At 41.3% G+C, this 21,918-nt stretch overlaps 1 protein-coding gene across 8 annotated transcripts in view; it reads right to left on the bottom strand.

Moving 5' to 3' along the window:
* Positions 1-21,918, bottom strand: part of auts2 (AUTS2, activator of transcription and developmental regulator) — a 356,245-nt gene that overhangs the window by 184,104 nt on the left and 150,223 nt on the right. The window lies entirely within an intron of this gene.

Genomic DNA, 21,918 nt, shown 5'->3' with positions numbered 1-21,918 from the left:
CACGAAATCTTTCCACCTTTATCCACCTTTGTCATATAGGGAGAACACGTCAATGCAAGGGTGGGGTCACCTAAGATAGCACAAGGGTTAAACTTGCGCGGCATAGCCAAATGTTCACCATGCGTCAGAATTGTCGCACCGGACAAAATGCGCTGTCGCCTGAGTGCTGTGCTGTCCCTGACGCTGAAATCACTCATCTGTACATTGACTTAACATTGAAATGGCTGTCCCTGCTGCGCGAATCAGATTCAGTGTTAATGCAAGGTTACATCACATTTGATAAAACAGTCACTGATTAAAGAACCATGAGTGAAGAAAGTTTTTGGTGGGGGTAGTGGTAGTGGTACAGACGTCCCATGCATATAAAAATCTCAAAATGTCCGAAATCAGTATTGAAGATGAATCCAGTTTTAGTTTGATGTCAATTTTGGCCAAACAAGGAAGGAGATGAAAGCTATAAGGTCCTAGTACAGGGTGGTAGGAAAAGAGAATTACTTCAGTTTGGTCCACTTAATGAGCATCATAAGAAAGAAGATCAGAGTTCCCCCTGGGCGAAGCATTGAAGGCTGTGATCCGAGAGTGCACGCAAACATCTTTTCTATGTATTGGAAATCCTTTTAAGTTAACTGGAGACCAACTGTGGGCAAAGTTCAGAGGAATACTTGCCTCCTCACAGGAGCACTCGGACCAACATCTGTCATCGTTGTACAATGACCCTGAGAGAATATAGGGGCTGGGAAATTGTAGCATCCTCACGAATCTCCCTAACTGTACAGTACAGTTTGAGATTCTAGAATGCCATGGTCCATTTTTGTTTATGCCGTCCCATGCTGCCCTTGAAATCATTTTAAGAGAAAACCAAGGTGACAGGAGCTAGAGAAATGGTGCAGTAGGGGTTCAAGAAATCCAAGGATGCCAAGGCTTGATTCCAAGTGAAGACGGGCCGGAAGTGGAGGGCGGAGGAGACGCTTTGAGAAGCAGAGGAAGGCCTGCGTCACGAGAGCCCTGTGGGAAGCCTGGAATCTTTCCAAGTTCCAAAGTTAGGCACCAAAGAGAAGAAAAAAGGTTTCCACAAGTGGAGAAAACAGCAGTGAAGGAGAAACAACAGGCAGCAAGGAGGAAGGTGTTTCGGCAGATGTGGAGAGCTCACCATCATGCACCAAGTTTGTCATTTAGTTTTATTATGACATGCTCCCAATCCCGTCTAATTTGCACCATTTTTATCTATTTTTTTATTTTTATCATTAATCAATTCTTAATTCTTTAGGGAGTCATTCTGAGACTTTTGTTTTTTAATACAGCTATGAATTAAAAATTATAAGGAATAAGTAAATGATCCAGAACACAACCATGCACAGACATCATTAGGAAAATGGCACAAAGATTTTTTTCTATAGGCCTTATGTTGATATTGTTACAGAAATGTCACAACAAACTAACAGCAGTTTGTTTTTCTTCACTTAAGTGACATAACAGTGATGTCTGCACAGAAGAAGTGAGCCTTCAAAGTCTGGATACAGATAAAAGAAAATTATGGCACAAACTGCCACGTCAAGCAGTTGGGTAAAAAACATATCAGCGACACCTTTTCCCCGCTTGTGACACACAAAACTTATGCTATCCAGGCTTCATGGTTCACCTGACATTTACTTGCTCGTTTCTGCTGTAGCACTGTCCTTCCTAACTGCCGGTGCAGCAAATCTCCAGGGTGCATTGACGGGCTGAAAAGATAACAAATCTGTCAAGGCACCTCTTTGCTGAAGTTGTTGCTGGTGTGTGTGGGGAGTTAAAGACAGAGTTTGGAATAAAAATGATATGCTCCAGAGGGTTACTCAATAAAGAGTGGGGGGGGGCTGACATTAGACTTCTGGACACAGAGAGACTGCTGGTTGTCATGTGGTGGAGCTACTTTTGAAAGCAGCACAGCTACTAAAGCTTGATTAGATCTTAGTGTAGACATTTCAAACGGCTGGCTCCCTTTTTACCCTCCATTTCACCCATTCTTTTCAAGCTGGCCTTCTTCTTCTTTCATCAAAGGGCTTGTCAAGGGCTCTTTCTTCAGGCTGGCAGACGGGTCAGGGGTGGAAGGTTGAGGTGGGGTGCATCTTTCAAGAAAGGCCAGAAGCCAGTAAGCCAGAAGCACCTACTACGGGCTTATGGGGGGCTAAGGCCTGTCTTTAAGGTGCTGATAACATTCAGTGATGCGTTCCCAAGAGGTGTATGAATGTCAACACACTTGCTATGGGAATATAATTCCATAAATAGAAAGGACAAAGAGGGAAGGGGAGGGAGATTCTGCAGCCTCTTTTTGTCAGGCAGTGTCATACTGAATGATATATCATTCTGTTTAAGCTTCTCCTTACTAAAACCCCGATATATTTACATTTAGCCGCTCATAAGGAAACACGCAACAGATTGCGATCTTCTTCCAATGGCTACATACTCCATTAAGCATGTAATCTAATTGCATTCACTAATCCCTAACTAAACCAATTAACTTAAATGGATAACCCTAAGTGATCTCTTTCCATTTCCTTAAAAAAACTTGGTAAGAAAGAATCTGATAAAAGCATTATTTAACTGTGATGTTCTATATTTACCAAATCTAGCCACAGGGGTTGCAAGCCAGTAACTTCTGTGCCGGTCCCAAGCCCGGATAAATAGAGAGGGTTGCGTCAGGAAGGGCATCCGGCGTAAAAATTGCCAAAATAACCATGCGAATCATCCACAACACTTTAGACATACCGGATCGGTCGAGGCCCGGGTTAACAACGACCGCCACCGATGCTGTTAACCTACAGGGTGTCGGTGGAAATTTGACTACTGTTGGTGGAAGAAAGAGGGGAGGCAGAAGGGTCCGTGGCCAGAGAGAGAAGGGAAAAGGCAGGAACATAGGTTTGAGAATAGGGACTCTTAACGTTGGTACAATGACAGGGAAAGGCAGAGAGCTGGCAGACATGATGGAGAGAAGGAAGGTAGATGTACTGTGTGTGCAGGAGACAAGGTGGAAGGGCAGCAAGGCACGTAGTATTGGAGGAGGATACAAACTTTTCTATCATGGTGTTGATAGGAAGATAAACGGGGTAGGAGTGATTCTGAAGGGGGAGTTTGTAAACAGTGTTCTAGAGGTGAAAAGAGTCTCAGACAGGATGATGAGCCTAAAGTTAGAAATTGAAGGGGTGATGGTGAATGTAGTCAGTGGGTATGCGCCACAGGTTGGCTGTGAGTTAGAAGTGAAGGAGAGATTCTGGAGTGAGTTGGATGAGGTCATAGAGAGTTTTCCCAGAGGAGAGAGAGTTGTTATTGGAGCAGACTTTAATGGGCATGTTGGTGAGGGCAACAGAGGTGATGAGGAGGTGATGGGCAGGTTTGGTGTGAAGGAAAGGAATCTGGAGGGACAGATGGTGGTGGACTTTGCGAAGAGGATGGAAATGGCTGTAGTCAACACTTACTTCCAGAAGAGAGAGGAACATAGAGTGACATACAGAAGTGGAGGTAGGAGTACTCAGGTGGACTACATCCTATGTAGACGAGGTCATTTGAGAGAGGTTAATGACTGCAAAGTGGTGGTAGGAGAGAGTGTAGCCAGACAGCACCGCATGGTGGTGCCTAAGATGACTCTGGAGGCCAGGAAGAAGAAGAGAGGGAAAACAGAAAAGAAGACCAAGTGGTGGAAGCTACAGAATGAAGAAACTTGTGAGGAATTTAGGCAGAAGTTGAGACAGGTCCTGGGTGGTCAGGATGAGCTTCCAGATGACTGGGAAACTACAGCAGAAATTATCAGGAAAACAGGTAGGAAGGTGCTAGGTGTGTCATCTGGAAAGAGGAAAGATGGTAAAGAGACTTGGTGGTGGAATGAGGAAGTACAGGAATGCGTCCAGAGGAAGAGGTTGGCTAAAAGGAAGTGGGATGTAGAAAGGACTGAGGAAGGTAGACAGGAGTACAAGGAAGCGCAGCGTAGAGTGAAGAGAGAGGTGGCAAAGGCCAAACAGAAAGCTTACGATGAGCTATATGACAGGTTAGACACAAAGGAAGGAGAGAAGGACTTGTACAGGCTAGCCAGACAGAGAGACAGAGATGGGAAGGACGTGCAACAGATAAGGGTGATTAAGGACAGAGACGGAAAGGTGCTAACAACCCAGGAGAGTGTACAGAAAAGATGGAAGGAGTATTTTGAGGAGCTGATGAACGAGGAAAATGACAGGGAAAGAAGGGAGGAAGATGTGGTTGTTGTGGAGCAGGAAGTAGCAGAGATTGGAAAGGATGAGGTTAGGAAGGCTCTGAAAAGGATGAAGAGTGGAAAGGCCGTTGGTCCTGATGACCTACCTGTCGAGGTATGGAAGTGCCTAGGAGAGACAGCAGTGGAATTTCTAACGAGGTTGTTCAATAGGATTTTAGAGAGTGAGAAGATGCCTGAGGAATGGAGGAGAAGCGTTCTGGTCCCGATCTTTAAAAACAAGGGTGACATGCAGAACTGCAGCAACTATAGAGGAATAAAGTTGATGAGCCACACAATGAAGCTGTGGGAAAGAGTAGTGGAAGCCAGGCTTAGGAAGAAGGTGGAGATTTGTGAGCAGCAGTATGGTTTCATGCCCCGTAAGAGCACCACTGATGCCATTTTTGCTTTGAGAATGTTGATGGAAAAGTACAGAGAAGGTCAGAAGGAGCTGCATTGTGTGTTCGTAGATTTAGAGAAGGCGTATGACAGGGTGCCGAGGGAGGAGCTGTGGTACTGTATGAGGTCGTCTGGAGTGGCAGAGAAGTATGTCAGAGTAGTTCAGGACATGTATGAGAGAAGTATGACGGTGGTGAGATGTGCTGTAGGTCAGACAGAGGAGTTCAAGGTGGAGGTGGGACTACACCAAGGATCAGCTTTGAGTCCTTTTTTGTTTGCTATGCTGATGGACAGGCTGACAGACGAGGTAAGACAGGAATCTCCCTGGACAATGATGTTTGCGGATGACATTGTAATTTGCAGTGAGAGTAGAGAGCAGGTGGAGGAACAGCTAGAGAGGTGGAGGTTTGCTCTGGAAAGAAGAGGCATGAAGGTCAGTCGTAGTAAGACAGAATACATGTGTCTGAACGAGAGGGATCAAGGTAGAAGCGTTAGGTTACAGGGGGCTGAGGTGAAGAAGGTGCAGGAGTTTAAGTACTTGGGGTCAACAGTTCAGTGTGATGGGGATTGTGGAAAAGAGGTGAAGAGGCGAGTGCAGGCAGGTTGGAGCGGTTGGAGGAAAGTGTCAGGAGTGTTGTGTGACAGAAGAGTGCCAGCAAGACTCAAAGGAAAGGTGTACAAGACAGTGGTGAGACCAGCTCTGCTCTATGGGTTAGAGACGGTAGCAGTGAGACAGAGACAAGAGGCTGAGATGGAGGTAGCAGAGATGAAGATGTTGAGGTTCTCCTTAGGAGTGACCAGGTTAGACAGGATAAGGAACGAGTACATCAGAGGGACGGCTCAAGTTGCCTGTGTTAGCGACAAAGTCAGAGAAGCCAGACTGAGATGGTTTGGACATGTTCAGAGGAGGGATAGTGGATATATTGGTAGAAGGATGTTGGAGATGGAGCTGCCTGGCCGGAGGGCAAGAGGACGGCCAAAGAGGAGATACATGGATGTCTTGACAGAGGACATGAAGTTGGCTAATGTTAGGGTAGAAGATGTTCATGATAGAGTGAGGTGGAAAAGGATGATTCGCTGTGGCGACCCCTGATGGGAAAAGCCGAAAGAGAAAGAAGAAGAAGTTCTATATTTACCAACACAAGTCTTTTACAATTGGTTTAGTATATTTAACACACTGAGTTTACCTTCTTGTATTTTAAAACGTTGCAATAATATCTATTAAAATGATATAACGGACATTTACTGTTGTATCAACCGATGTCATCAGAAAAACAAAAAGATTATAATTTTTTCAAGTTTTTTTTTTTTTGTTGGCAACTGTCATCATGTTTTTTATTTTATTTAGAACAAGCAGAATCCAGTGTTTTGGGCAAATCAAATTAGTTATGCCATATTGAAATGTAGCAGAGTTGGGAAGTCCCATGATGGTACCAGAAGAATGTACATCAATTATCTGAAGAACTGAGCCTGTCTTTACCTACACATAAGTGTGCTTGTAGACACCATATTTTTGGATTGTAATTTGCACTTTTTTCCATATTTTGCTTAGAGGTGCAACTTATACTCAGAAGCAACGTATATGTGATTTTTTAAAAATAAATGTTGCCTCACATGTATTTGTTATTTTCCACTAACAACCAGTTGGCCTTTAGTGGGTATTTCTAACGAAGAACCACTAGACGGCACTATAGGTGTGTATCAGTGTTTGCTTTGAATTGCAGCCCAAAACAAAAAGGAGAATTTGATTAATCTCCCCCCAAATTTAAGGGTGTTTTTCCTTTTTAAATTGAGACATTTTTATTCTTGTTTTTATTTTTATTTCCTTCGACTAATGCGGGACAGCAAGTCATCAAACTGGGTCACAGAGAGACAGAAGAACTGCTAAAAGTGGCTGTCATTCAGATGCAGCTCCTGCAGTGGATGATAAACCTCACTGTAATGGGAGAATCTCCGAATGATGTCATGAAACCAGACAAAGGAAAAGTGTTTACTGATGCTTTTGTGGAGTTCTACAAAATACATTCATCTGATCTGAAAACATCACCCATGTCTCCAAGGATTGTAAATGAGATACACAGTCAATACTTCCATGTAAAAACTTGACGGTAGCTCCTCCCACATGCAGGTTTATACATTTATTTTTGGACAAGCATTGAGCATCAAATTGATGTTCGTCCAAAAAGTAACTAACTTAATTATAACTAACGCATGAACTGGACAGAGTTGTTCAGAAGCATCGCACTGTTCTCCTAAAAGTGCAACTTATAGCCCGAAAAATATGGTAGTCCAATGTCAGCTATCTCTGCAGGCACAATTGGGGTGAAACACTTAAGTGGGACAAATGGGGATTATTCTTGACTATTTTTCATTGCTGTGCAAGCAGCTTGATCCTTTCTTTTTGTTTTATCATGCACAATTTCTCCTCTCATCAGTGCTTGGAGATTAGATGAGTAAATGCATATTTCTTAGTTTGAGGTTAGCTAGAGCTGAAGCCAAAAACATAAAACTTATTTTCTAAATCAAATGGTAAAACCAAGAAAAAGAAAGAGATGTAGGCATAGATTGAAGCACAGCTGCACAATGAAGAGACTGGGAAAATGGACTGAAATAAAAAGAAAATTCCATTGGCTGCTGGTTTTTCAGAACGCTGTAAAGCTAACACAGAGAGGGTGTGAAAATACAAAGGCCTGTGTTCTCATTTTCTGTCTGAGAGCCCCGCTAGGACTACTGAAACTTGCTTGATTTCCCCAGTCCAATTATATCTCTGCGCTCAATCCTTCCAGAATAGCAACATCACACAGAGGGACGCTGTCTGCCTAAGCGCAGCGTTCCTAATGGAGTCCCAGAAGTTGACTCCATTTCATTGCTCCTAACTAATGGGCTGTGATATTTTCCCAAACCGACTACAGCTCTGCCCCCTGGAAACTAATCTAGTCAATGCTGTGCTAGCCCCACCCCAAAAATGTGCCAGCCCACTTCCTTCTGTCCTGACATTCCCCTCCAGCTCTATCTGCCACTGCTGGCGTCTTTATGAAGGCCGCTAACACCCGCTGCTGCCCTCCCAGTGGTCATTAGTGTTTTAAAGCTGAGTGCTGATTGTCAGTGTGCCTGTGAGGCTGGATTTCCTGGTGCCACCTGCCTGCTGCAGTGAATTTAAGGGGACTTTAATCTGAACCGAAAAGAGGTAGAGTCGTCACCGTCAGGTGGAGGGGAGTGGTAACCATGGATGTACAATTGGCAGGGCTCAACTGAGGACAACAACTTTGTCAAAGTCAGCTATTGCTCTCCAATGAATGCTTGTCCCCAAAACAAAAGAATGACAAGAAATAGCTCAACATGAATTTACCAAAATGGCTCCCATCCCAGTCATATTGGGGCACAGAACAGTCCTCCAGATGGCCATGCGATACACCAGCGGTGCAATACTAGCACTAGTGTGGCAGAAGTACAGGGAGGGCATTTTCTATCTTTTACTTTGCCAAATCTTTTTTAATTTTTTTATTAGGCAACAATGTCTAATCCAAATTTCTAGTTTATGGCAGCTTGATGTCACCAATTAGTGTGAGGGGAGCATTAACAGGTTATAATTGCATCATTTTCACTGTCAAACTTTAGTGTTTGTACTCCTAACACCAAAAATAGGTATTATTTTCATGTCACACGTACACACAGAAAAATGAACTGAGGCTGTAGTTTAAACACCAGATTGTGATTCAGCTGAATGAGACTGCATCCAAAGAGTAGGTGAACAGAACAAATTGTCTGCTTTTGTGGCACACAAAGAGGTTAATCATTTTCATAATTAAACCTTCATGTGTCAAACCTTTGTGTTTTCTTTTTTTAATTGATGAGCTAATTTGCTGGGGACTTTGTGGAGATTGTAGTTCCCAAATGCTACAACTGCTTGAAATTTTTTTATCCTCAAAACAAAAAAAGGAATTACCATTATTTACCCCTTTTATAATAGTTGTTGCTCTACAAAGAAGAACCCAGAATGTTTAGGCATGAGTGCCAAGACTGTAATTATCCATGCTTTTCACTTCCCATGATGCAGCCCAATGCACCTAAATGTACCAGAAAGCCTTTATGCAAAATGAAGGTCCAGCTCCAGTAGGTACGCGAGTGGGTCTCCTAACACATGGTGTGGCTCTGCAGGTACACAGAGGAGTTAAGTGACATGCTTCCTGTTGCAGATTATTGCACCTTGGCCAGGCTGCCAGGACTCCCTGCCCTCTATAAATTGATCTCATTTGGCCATGAGATAAGAGTGTAATTGGACAGAGCTTAGAATCAGATGGCCCTGACTGGCTCAGCTAATTCCACTTTTTCTGGCAGCCTCGGCTCCGGGCCAAAAGGGGCATACCAAGGTTAATCCAATCCAATCCCCTGTACTATGTGCCTCTGCAATGGACTCTGACCTCACCTCCAACCAACCACAGCTGCTGTGGCTCCTTCTGAACCTCAGAGAGACAAATTATTTCACCAGCTATTTTAGACTATGTACCACAGACCACAGCAAAACATAGAGTACTACATAGTATGTATACAGTTAGGTGCAAAGTTTAATGACCCCTGCATTGGATCCTATGAATCTTAGTTTCTGCTGCTACTGTTTAACAAAAATAAAACAAAAAAGGTTCCAGTCCATAACTAGTTAGAACATCTCCCTCTGGGAAAAAAAATAAAAAAAACCTTTAGGCAAATCAAAGAAAAAAAAATCCAATTTATTGGGTACAGTGATACCCAGCTCAAATATTTCTTGATTTCTTCCTTTTAACTAGATTTTTAAAGTTAGCACTGCATTTGGACTTAACCTTTCCAAAAGATTATTTATCTTTTTCAGCCACTTCAGTGTAGATGGGCAACTGTTGGAAGAACTACAGGACCCTAGGCTTCTCTTTTAAAACTCAACACAATGTTTTAATTAAATATTTGATAGGACATCTTGTTCATTTTCTTTCTCTTTTTGAGTAGAAACATATTCCTCCAATTAAGAGCAGCTTTTTTAATGAACCTTACAAATCTTTTTTTTATTTTTATTTTTATAGAAAGTTGCAAATTGTTTGTAAAGGATTTTGGGGGGGGGTTAAGACTCAGCTTAGCAGCGGTTGATCCTTTATGATTATTTCTTATTACCATGCTGATCTTAACTCACAGCTGAAGCCAGGGCCATTTTTCTTTTGGTCTGCACACCTGATGATGATTAGTTTAGGACTTGTCTCTGGCTGCGTTTCACCCCATCCTTTTATAGAAAGAAAAAGATGGTTCCTTGGATTGCCAAATCAATTGTTTTATCTTTTATATATCAAAATATGCTATTGTTAGTACAAGTTATTTATTGATGATCATTTGTCTAATGCTCAGACAAAATTGGATAAAAATAAAGACGTAATTAGTCATTTTAATTGACATGTCAGTTTATAAAAGTCTAAACTCTGTTTTGCAGGACTGCAACATGTGTTGCCAGGATCCACTAAATAATTTTTCATGTTTGGGGAAGCAAATTAGGATTTCTGTAACACTTTTTTTTTCTTTTGCGAAAATCTCTTAGCTTCACTTCCACCCCCTCAGTTATGTACGGCCTCAGCTTTTCTCTTTATGATAACCGGCAGTATATTTTGATTACCACATTTTAATGTCAGAGATGGGATTCGCTTGCACGAAAAGCGAGCCTTCTAAGAAGATCAACACAGCTTGTCAGGAGGGAATGTGGTAGGAGGATGCACTCCTGGGAAATCCTAATCTTCTTATTCTGTACAGTTGTTTATTTTCAGCAACAGTATCAACTATAGTCAGTGCGGGATATGCAACAAGTGCTTAATGGCCGTCCACTGATGACAGGAAGTATTACTTGGGAATACATTGCTAACTTTGGCGAAATTCTATACTCTTGTAAACTTAAACATGAATCTTAGGGTGTATTCAGACTGGGAAAAAACGTTCGGTCCAGACCCAGTCCATTTAATATGGTCCAGATCAAGTCCTTGCGTTTGGTCTGTATTCAGACTGCCGTCAAGGGGACTTTCCCTTTTCTGGACTAAAGCTCATAAACAAAACCATGTGACTATAGATCTCATCACTCATTGGTCAGGAATTACAGGTGTGGGGCAAAGCTACTAGAGAAAGAAATTATGGAAGTCCTGCTCTTCTACTTCATTTGAACTTTATATTTCGCTCACAAGTTTTGAACATCTGAACGCCAGGCTCAACACTTTTTTGGTCCGGTGGAGGCATGCCGCAGAGCAGTTACTGGCAAGAAGACAGCGAAGAAGGTACGCTGGTAAGTGTTTATGACAAGTAGATTGTCAGGAAAACAGTGAGTGGTAATGCGTATCATGTTAAAAGTTGTTTTAATGAGCCTGCATTCATTCGACCACATTTCAATGAGTTGTTGTGTCTCATCATTGTGGTGTTATGGCATTATTTTAAGAGAATCTGTTCAGGAAATTAAAAGGTAGCTTTTAGAGTGATGTCACAGCAGTGAGTGCCACATAACGAGACACTGAAAAGCAAGTCAGAAGTGTTTTTGGCAGTGAAACACTATTACAAATAAACAGTTGGAACCTCTTTTTCTGTTTGATAAAACAACAATTGTTGCTTTACATTTGTCCGCGACTCGTCTGTTCCTTCATTTCTAATCTGTTTAGATCACATGACCACTGGCTACGGTGGCCGTTTTGGTTGAGTTGTTCGACTCAGAGAATGGATTGTATTCAGACTGAGGAAATTCAGAGCAAACCAAAGCTCAGTCAGATGGGAAACAAACCGAGACCACCTCCATTGTAAGTTTACAATATATAGATAGTAAATGAAAAGTAAACTTCAAACATTTTACCTCATTTTAGTATAAATGTTTTATACTTGTATACTTAAATGGAAATTTTTTTGCTAAGGGGAGCTAGGTTGGATGGTGACTACCACTTGTAGGAACCAAACTCTGAAACATTTGGATGTAAACTGGCAGGAAGGGAATGCAGCACAAAAGAAATACTAGTTTACTTAAGCTGAAGTTAAAACATCAAAATCAATAATTCTACTTGGTGCTGCAATAGCTTAATATTTTAATTCACATCATATCTTCATATGACATAGTTCAAATATTCTGTCATACTCGGTTCTTGAGGAGCTGTAAAGTTTTTGTGTGTCAAGAGGTGATGGTAGAACTTTTAAGTAAAAAGGGAAGGAAAAACATTAGTTTAACCATCGTTCTACTTTTTTGTACAACATTTGTAGTATTTATAAAAGAAAACCACAAAGTGGTCCCAAGCCACAGCCTTTTAACAAACGAAAAGGAAATGAACATGTTTGGCCATAAACCATAACAAGCACGATGTCTGGTGAAAACCACACCAAGCATATCAGCACAAACATTTCAAGGAGCTTGGTATTGCAGTGTTGACGAGTTAGGCTTGTTTTACAGCCTCTGAACTTTTCAAGTATCAAATGAGTCAGAAGGAAGGCTCTGCTGTAGAGCTGAAGAATGGCCACAACTAAAAGGTTACACAGCTCAATGGTTCAAAGCACAGCAGCAAATCCATATTCGAAAGGACAAAGGCAGAAAGAAGATCCTACAAGAGTTGAGACAAAGTCAGACATCAGTCTGATAAAAAATATCTAAAAAAGCTGTACCGCAGTTCAAATTCAAAGTGAATGTTTATGATTAGTAGAAGTTTCTGGTAGACTGGTGATGTCAGTCTGTTTTAAAAATAAGTGCTGTAAAAATCATATATTTGGTGTTACATCCCCAAATGGTTTGGAGACCACACGATTTCCGCTCTGCTCTTTGCAGATGATGATGTCCTGGCTGCTTAATTGAGCCAAGACCTCCATCATGGTATTGCAGTATTGACGAGTTGGGCATGTGTTATGAGTGGGACGGTTTGCGGTCAAGTGTCAAGGGGAAGGGATGAGGGTCAGCATCGCTAAGTCTGAGGCCATGGTTCTTGACCAGAGAACGGAAGTGTGCCCTCTCTGGGTGGGTGGAGTGCTCCTGCCCGAAGTGGAGGAGTTAAAGTATCTTGGGGTCTCTTTCACGGGTGTGGGAAGATTGGAGCAGTGTCTGCCGTTTTGTGGTCGCTGCACCTGTCCGTTGTGTTAAACAGAGAGCTGGGCAAGAAAGCAAAGCTCTTAATTTACAGGTCAATCTGTGTTACAAAATTTACCTATGGTCATGAGCTCTGGGTCATGACCGAAAGAATGAGGTCCTGAATACAAGCTGCTGAAATGAGCTTCCTCCGCAGGGTGGCTGGGTGCTCCCTTAGAGATAGGGTGAGAAGCTCAGTCACCAGGAGAGAGCCCGATGTATTAAGATAAGCAGATGAACCTCCTATCCCACACAGAGTTTTGTGGGATTATTGACAATGTGTGTGTGTGTTTCCCAGAACTCAACGAGTAATGCTAAAACATTTATCCAGCCTATGTCACAGTCAAGTACTAAATGACAAACACACAACCACCAGTGGTCTTCAGCTTTAGGGCCTCTGATTTACAGCTTTTATGTAATCCATGTTTATAAAGAGTAAAGAGAAGATGATATTTATCATATTGTAAAGTGCACATTGTTAGAACTGAAACAGTATGAAAGAATGAACTGCTGGTGCTCGAAAAACACCAGTTCAATGGCCATCCAGTGGAATTCTGCAGCCAGACCTCCATTACTGATGGATAAGTGCACATTAAAAACAATATTCTAACAACCCAACAAAATCATTTTTCATATCTTCCTGTATTTACCAAAAAGCTGTTTATATCTCACTGGAGCACAAATAGATGAAAATGTTATTTCTCTACTCATGAACCCCTCTGTTTTTCCAAGAATATTTTTTTTCCCATCACACAATCTCATTTCTCTTCCAAATTTGACTTAAGCCTGTGACTTCAGGGAAATAATGTCTCTGGAATATACTTTTCCAACTGGTTTTTCCAAGAGCACATGCACTCCTCCATTCATCGTCTGTCTATCTGTTTGTCTATTTATCTTTGCTACTGCTGTTCTGTGGTTTAAGGGACATTACACCTGTTTCTCAAAGAAAACTGGCATCCAGCCCCATTTAACTATTCTGCGACTGCCTAGGACACAAGATCCTGTTCCACCTCAACATAAAGGAACATGTGTCCACTTAGTATAAGAAAGTATAGGATATAAAACAATATGTAAAAAGTATACTCTGTCAATAGAATAATATTAAAGATAATAGAAGTGACTAAAATGACATATAGTTAGAGTCCATAGTATATAGTTTAGTGCCAATTTCAAAATTCCTATTTTTTCTTATCATGGTCATATCAGAGAACATTCACAACCAACCAACTGCAGAAAACAGAGGATTTTCAACCTACACGGCATCCCTGATGGAGATTTCATGTGAGACCTAAAACACAGGCAATCTACAGAGACGTTATCCAACTTATGGACAGTGTGAATCAAGTGTCTCACCTGTGCATCTCCGGCATTATTGGTCCTTTGTCCCCTGCAAACAAACTCATCAAAAACTGACAGAGCAAACAAAAGTTGAGCCTCCCACACAGCTCTGATACCCAGCAGCTAAACTCTGATACAAACACAGAAAACTCCTTAGGGACTCATGTATATAAAAACTATGCACACATTCACAGGCGGGTGGTCCATGGAGATATTTTTATCACTCTTTGGGTTAATTTTTTTTACCAAAATTTCATAGATTGAGAAAATAAACCTAGTCAGATAATAACGCAACTCAAAGGAAAGGTTTAAAGGACAATGGTGAGATGTTTCTATCATCTTTCAGCTTAAAAAAAGAAAGATGAACATAGCAACGCTTGTGTGCTATTCCCTACGTTTGTTTGTGAGTGAGCTTAACAGTGTGTATTCACAAAAAGAGGAAGTTAGTAGATTAAGACCTACAATCACAAAAGAAACCACCACTTCCCTTTTTCCGTCATGCAGCCTGTTCCCACATTGCTCTTATTGCTATGGCAACCAGTGTTCTCTCCTTGGGTTCTGCATGTATCCAATCAGAATGAGACCTTTGTAGAGATTCCTCCGGGCTCCACTTATTCAACATACCCCACCGGAGCAGCTTCCACTCTGAAAAAGCTGGAACAAAGAGAGGAGAGACTCCCCCAACAGAACATGGTATGAAATGAGAAACTGTGGGGCTCCTGGTTCCAGTGACAGGGAAAACACAAGTAGTATGTAGCTGAGAGGGGGACACACCATGAAAGAAAAAAGAAAAAAAAACAAGGTGGCAGTGCAAAGCCATAGCCAATTTCAGGGAAAATTATGCGAAATAGGATTTGTCATTGGAAGCCTCAGAGCCTGAACACTTGGCAAGTATCGCATGGCTCTGGCACTGGTTTAAGCTTGATAAGTCAAAATGGATTCCGGCTGAGCCTATTTATGTCTTTCCTGAAAACATATGGATAGGATTCAGGCGCTCAATACTTTCAACCTCCAACAATGACATTCAACACCACTTTTCCAGTGCATTAATCTTCCATGAGGATAGATTTCTCATCCACTGTGGAGAAGAGTTGGGTTTAGTCAGGATCACAGTTTGTCCCACACCAAAGTCCCTTTGTTTGAGTTTAAAGAAATCCGAATCTATATGTTGATCATTTGAATCAACATAAAGGCTTAAAAAACACAGTGATTGTCAAACCACTCCTATTTAGTCTGGACTTCTTACCATTCAAGAATCACAAATCATCCAGCATGAAAGTTTCTCAGACTCTATTTATTATCATGGAGTTCAGATGCCATGAAATTCGAGTTTTGTAAATGTGGTCAGAAATTGTGAGGTGCTCGCACACTTGAGCCATCTCCAGTGACCCCGGGGAGGTCCCTGACAGACAGCTGGCTTCAGGGTGCTGGCAGGGCGATGGAGGCAAAGCATAATATTGTCAGACTGCCGTGTCAAAAAGTGTCATACTCTCTTCCTGATGACTCAGCTGCAGGCGGTGAAAGAGGAAACGGGAACAAACAATAAAGACGACAGACAGAAGAGAAAAAGGGGCCTTGATTTCAAGTGTCAGAGGTGGTAATAAGCCTGTCGGGCCATTCTTCAGAGCCAGACTATTCATCAGCCTGATGTAGGTGTAGGGAAGTCTTGCAATTTAATGTTAACATCTTTTAGAAAGTTGGCTGTGCAATCAAGCAACCTGGTATAATAAATAAAAAGAGAAAAGGGAAAGTTTTTTATGACAAGAGCTGTTCTGTGGCAAATCAGAAAATATTAGTGTGCGGCATAAAAGTTCTGCCTGTTCCACAAGTTTTGGAAATATGAGGGAACTCAGTTGGAATAAATATTCAGAATGCATTAAAGGCACTGACTTTAAATGTGAATTGGGCTAAGTGACCCCTCCAATCTCGCGTTCCAAACAGGAAGTGCCCGCTGGTTCAAAGACGCCAAAATCTCAATGACTTATAAAGAGAAATAAACAGCTGTTACTCAGTCATTCTATTGGTCAGAATAACCATTCTTGCACTGCTACCTTTTTTTAACATGTTCTTGACAATCCTCTTTTTTTCCATATTCTTTCTGTAGTGAAAGTTATTCAAGTAATAAACTGGACATTCAGATGCCTCAATAAGAGAGTGGTCTCAAGTTGAACTTTTGATTGACAGACTTTGGGTAGGTAGGGGTGTGGACTTCTAATGAGTTCCCTCCTAACTGGCAAGCGCAGTTGCCATAGAAACATTGATTGACAATGTTTGACGATGTTTGGCTCCAACATTGGGGCATCCATATTGTGAAAAAATGGCAACTAAATTGACTTAGATTTTGCTGGAGCCGAAAGAAAAACCATTTTCTCTGGGTGACGTCACACTAACTTGGCCCATGCTATACAGTCAATGGTTAATAGATACTTGAGTGTTTTGAGATTATAATCCATATTCCTGTTTTTTCTGAGCCTGAGTCGAGAAGCTTCTATGCGTCAATCACAATGGTCCTAGGGTGAATGCAGGGCTCCGCCTGCACTTATCAAGGATGTAAATGATGTAAGATGTTTAACCCTTTTTCGCCAGAACTTTAGGTCTAGTGTTGACGTTCTTGCAACCGCCTTAACTCTTCGGCTGTTTATGTAATTACCAAGTCCAGCTGAATTTTGCATTGTTAATTGATCAGTAATCCATTTTGGTGATGCCGGGGACATCTCTAGTGTTGAAGAGGTTACGTTTCTTTTTATTTTCCAAAAGGCTGGGTTTGATGAACATCATGTTCCAGTGGAGATACAGCCAGTGGCTCACAAAACAAACCACAACACTTTGTCCATCTCTTCCAAACAATTCAGCAGAAGTGGCATGCTTCAGCAACATTGAATCTTTTGAGGAGCTTAAAAACCTTAGTCATGTTGAATATGTGGTAATTTCACTTTTATGGATTAAGTTTAAGCAATTATAAGTACAATATGACATACAGTATTTTTATAAACCTTAAAGGCTTATAGCTGTTAAAGAGAGATGTCCATTTTAGTGCAAAAAAATGGTTGCTGTTGAGCCATCTTGAACTTACATCCATGGAGCAGACTGCTTCTTGCAAAATGCAATACAGGAGCTGGAGACTCTAAGCAGAACCCAAGCTGTTGATTAAAGACATTTTCAAAATATGCAGTTATGCCTGGTTCTGTTGGTATACATGTTGATGTGCCCTTGATTAGTTCTTGCCTGGTTAGGTTTATAAGATAAGATAAGATAAGATAGCACTTTATTGATCCCCGGGGGGGAAATTGGGTTGTCACAGCAGCCAAAAACAAGAAAAAAATAGCAGTTGGAAGAGTACGAAAAACAAAGTAGCAATGGGTAAGAATAAAAATAATGCAAGGTGGAAGTAAAAGTACAGGTCATAAATAACGGATTAAATAAGGCAATAAATAGCAGCAGCGGTTTTCAACAGTTCTAGACCGTGTTGTTGAATTATGACATAAACACTTTCTATAGGCCATAACAGAACTAGTTTATATGAGTAATGTGAATAACTACATATAGCTTTTAGTGTAAATCGGTTCAATGGTGAAAATTAGAAAGATTTAAATATCCAATGTAATGAAGAATCATTAAACCGGAAAGATAGTCAACAAGTGAATAGTCCGTTTGGTACGACTCAGCGTCGTCTCCCTCCATAAGCTGGAGTCTCAGCAGAGTACAATCCCATGATAATGAGCTAATTATAGGTACAACATTCCTACTGCCATATCTGAACGCTTGCCTCTAATAAGAAACATTTCGAATAATCGCGAGGCACAGAAAGAGAGACAGATAATTGATGCAAGCAATTACTAGTTCAGTGTCAGAGCAAATTGGCCAGCATATCTGGACATGTAGCAGAACTGTGACCTCATTTACATCCCAGTGTCAGGAAATAATTGGAGAAAGTACTGAGGTGGTGGGATGGACTTGATGTAATGTAGGCCAGATTCTGTTCATATTACATGAGCTTGGACTGTGAGATCCAGATCAGACAAGAAGCTTATGCCAATGACCTCACTCCCAGGTCAAGTTTGAAACATTGTGCAACACGGTGCTCGTGCCAGCAGATCCAATCATAATAGTGCTATTCACAAAATCAAGTAAACTTTATGACAATAATCAGTTTCCAAAAGCTGCAATTTAAGCATTGAAAATGGTTTTACCGCATGCACATTGAATTCCACAGAGGTTTTCATCAAAGGAAGCAATAATAATGGGGCTCAGTTTTACTATGCTTTAGAAAGAATTTAGCTGTAACCACTTCAAAAGCTCTGGAAAATTGTACGGTATATGCTTGACTTTGACAAGATCTCTTCCAGATGTTTTTCCATGAAAAAACTCCACAGGAAAAAAAAAAACAAATTTGATCCAATACATAGTCAGAATGATTCCAATGAACCCAAGGCATTCATAAAGCTTTGATCAGTCTGAGGAAACAACTGGTGCTGTCTCTAACACATTATGCTCTCATTACACTGTGCATAAACAGACAAGCATCATTGTTTTTACACCAGTATCACAACCTAAACTCAACAAAGGTTGTCAAAGCTGAGCTTCAGCAGGTCGGACAGAATCCTCACCAAACCGCAGATAAAGCAGGACACAACAGGAAGCATTGTCTGACCATTAAAATAGTCACTGATATATAGGGGTGAACTCATTACAGTCGGTTTCTTGTGTCTCTCATCACGTTGGCTAACAGTCACTAGCGGGCTCAAACCCAGTACTGTGGAGCTCCTCTCTATTGCACCCGCCACTAATCAAGAGCCTTGGCTGGGGAAAAAAAAGGAGTAACATGCTGTTTACTCGCAATCCCAGGTCCGTAATTGCCAATTTATTTGATAGGCAGCCGGATAATGATGGCATTTCACCCCTTGCCGCAGAGACTAAACGGGAGTGATTCAACCCGAGCTCCATGCCCTCCCCTGATCCAGCAGACTCCCCCTGCTCGGGTCTGCTGTCTGCTTGAACGCCTGCCACTGCGACGATGGGGGGAGGGTGGGTGGCTGCCATGTCGGCTTCAAATAAACCCAAAAGGGAACCCTGAGCTTTCAGCAAATGCTGCTAAGCCTGCCAATTTAGCCGGGGTCTGGGGTTGAAGCAAACACAGCCGAGCTGATGTGCCATTTGTAGGCCTTAATGAGCTGGCAGGATGGAGTGAGTGAGGAGGGAAAGCAAACTGGAGAGACAAGGCTTCCAGGCTTGACCTCCCCTGGCCTCCATTTCCCTGCCAGTCATTCCCAGGTCGGCAAACTCACTTCATCTGCTTCATTGGAGTGTAGTTCGTCCACGAGAGTAAGAGAACGCTGGAGTATATACCATTAGTGAACTGTTGGTCTAATAAGCAGTGGGTTACTGCAGTGTTTTTTGGGCTTTTGGTGATGGGTAGCTGACCCCGCCCCTTTACAGACTGGCATGGTAAGAATCTTCAGCTGAACAAGAATGCTCAGAAGAATGTAACAAGTAAAACAAGCACAGGATGGAAACCACTAGATAAAACCACTTTTTTTGTTCCATGCGGGAACATCCCAAGGGGATAAATAAAGTTGTCTATCTAGATTTCCAACATTTCTGAATCGTCTCTGTCTTCCTTTTTGCTGTTAGTATAAAAAACAATGCAAAGTTGTACAGTGTTTCTTCGCTATACCGCAGCTCACCTTTTGCGGTCTCACTGATTCAAAGATATTTTCTGTATAATTTTAGATCCTTTTTTTAATATTGCACTGTGTTCTTTGTTCTAATTTGGCTGTTGACCTTGTCAATCAATCCTTTCTGTGCTGTGTCTAATGTACAAAATGGATTCAGCCTGACAAATCTACAGAAATCTTTGATCGTGAGCAGAAGCAGATCTTTTTTTTCATTCTATGATCCTGGACTTTTTTTTTCTATGGTTTGAACTTTGAGAGTTTAAACAAAAAAGAAAAGTGTGAAAATGTTCTGAGAAAAGTGTATAAAGTGTGTAGTGAGGAGTTTTACAACATCTGTAATTCCACTTTGTAGATTTTGTCTTTTGTAGGTAAATCCTGCAATAAACCAGGAAAGGCTGTACACGCTTGAATGATTCTAAATAGAGAGATGGTGCAGTTTTTATAAGACAAAGCCGATCAAAGGATTTTGGGAAGTCAAAAAAAAAAAAATGAAACATTGAAATGAGTTTTGCATCCAGCAAACTCGTACTTTAACTTGAAACACTATTATCAGTGCAAATGAGAAGCCATGTGTGGCGTGCCAGACTTGACATGAAAAGGACATAAATATCTCCTAAAGACTTGGAATACTGTGGATTTGAGTGTCAAGAAATGTTGAGGAATGTTGTGTCCTGTAGTATATGGATGCTACAACAGATCACGACAGGAAAAGCATGAATATTTTAGTGCTTTACATGACAGTCATGTGTGTTTAAAGCATTTGTTGTTTATGTAACAACTATGGTATCCTGCCACATTGTCACAGCAGTGCAGTCTGACACAAATCAGCAAGTATCATTTCAATTCCTGTTGTCAACATCAAATTACTTATTTCATTTCATGCCCAGTCAAGCATTATAAAGCTACATGCAGAATCAGTTTTGCTTCACTTGTTCAGCCATGTCTTCCTCAAAGACTCGCTTGCTCTCCGACTGACAACTTTAATTATGGCCGGATATCTGATCGCTTCGCTGTAGATTCTCCACACAAATCAAAGAGCAGAGATGGGTGTCTGGCAGCAAGGTCCCTGGAGCTTTCTCGCTTTACATCTTCCAATATGTCAGAAGGTGAAAGGACATGCAGCCGCTCTTTCTTTTGTCAGTCAGTGCTTGCCTTCAGCATCTCCATAAAAGAATGTTAGACCCAAATGCTGCCTTTTGTATGAGTTGTGGAGTTGGCAGAGAGACACTGTGTGCGTGTGCTTGTGTCTTTGCAGATGAAACTCTTTGACTGAAACATCTTAAGAATATGCTTGGAACAATCAAGCTTTACAACAAAGAAAGGCGGAGGGACGAGTCTTTTCTGGGGGTCTCCGAGAAAATAGAAAGAAACTCGTTTTATGTATTGATTATTTATGGTAGCAAACAAATAAAGCTCAATGTTGATGTCATGTTTGTATTATTACCTTTCAATGGGGTTTATAATAAAATGACAGAGAAGTTAAAGGGTTCTGCTGATCAAAGAAAGTCTGATGAGCAAACATGCAAATAAAATGTTGAGGGGCCTTCATAGCTTTTGAAAGTTCTGGATTTTTCCTAATCAAAAGTGCAGGCTGCCCACTTATAAGATTCTGAAAAGAACAATGGTTAATGGTTAGTAGTCTTCTCTTCTGTGAAAGCAAGCCATTGTTTGGGTTCAGGGGACAAGCATTCTTTACTTTTAGCAAAGGCAGGATTGAGTAACAGGGAGGCAGTTCTTGAGTCAAAAGGCTAACATGACGATGCATTTTAGGGAATGCCCCGATACCTAAACAATCCTACAAATAATTCACTGAAACAAAACAGCTCACAGATATCTCCGTATTTGTTATTGTTTTTACCGGCTGCTCGCAGCTGTTTCAAATCATCTCGGCAAATTAAACACATTCTGCTTCTCTAGATGCTAATGTTGTCAGATCCAAATTATAGCAATGAATTAAGGCCTCTTGCACTCTACGCAGACCTCGGCATGATGTTTTTTAGTGTGAGACATCTGTTTTTGATACAAACCATCATGATGGGTCAGTAAATCAAAGATTTAAAGTGTGACATGAAGTGAAAAACACTAACTAAGTGTTAACATTAAATGTGTAATAACACAAACTCCATTTGAACTTTACCGAGGTAGCTGGTTTGGTTTATGACCTTTTTGTCAAGATGTGCCTATGGTAAAGAGCCATTAAATCT

The sequence above is a fragment of the Oryzias latipes genome, chromosome 14 (assembly GCF_002234675.1).
Source record: "Oryzias latipes chromosome 14, ASM223467v1".
NCBI lineage: Eukaryota > Metazoa > Chordata > Actinopteri > Beloniformes > Adrianichthyidae > Oryzias > Oryzias latipes.
Note: the sequence above shows the minus strand (reverse complement) of the source record. Positions and strands in the feature narration are given on the sequence as shown.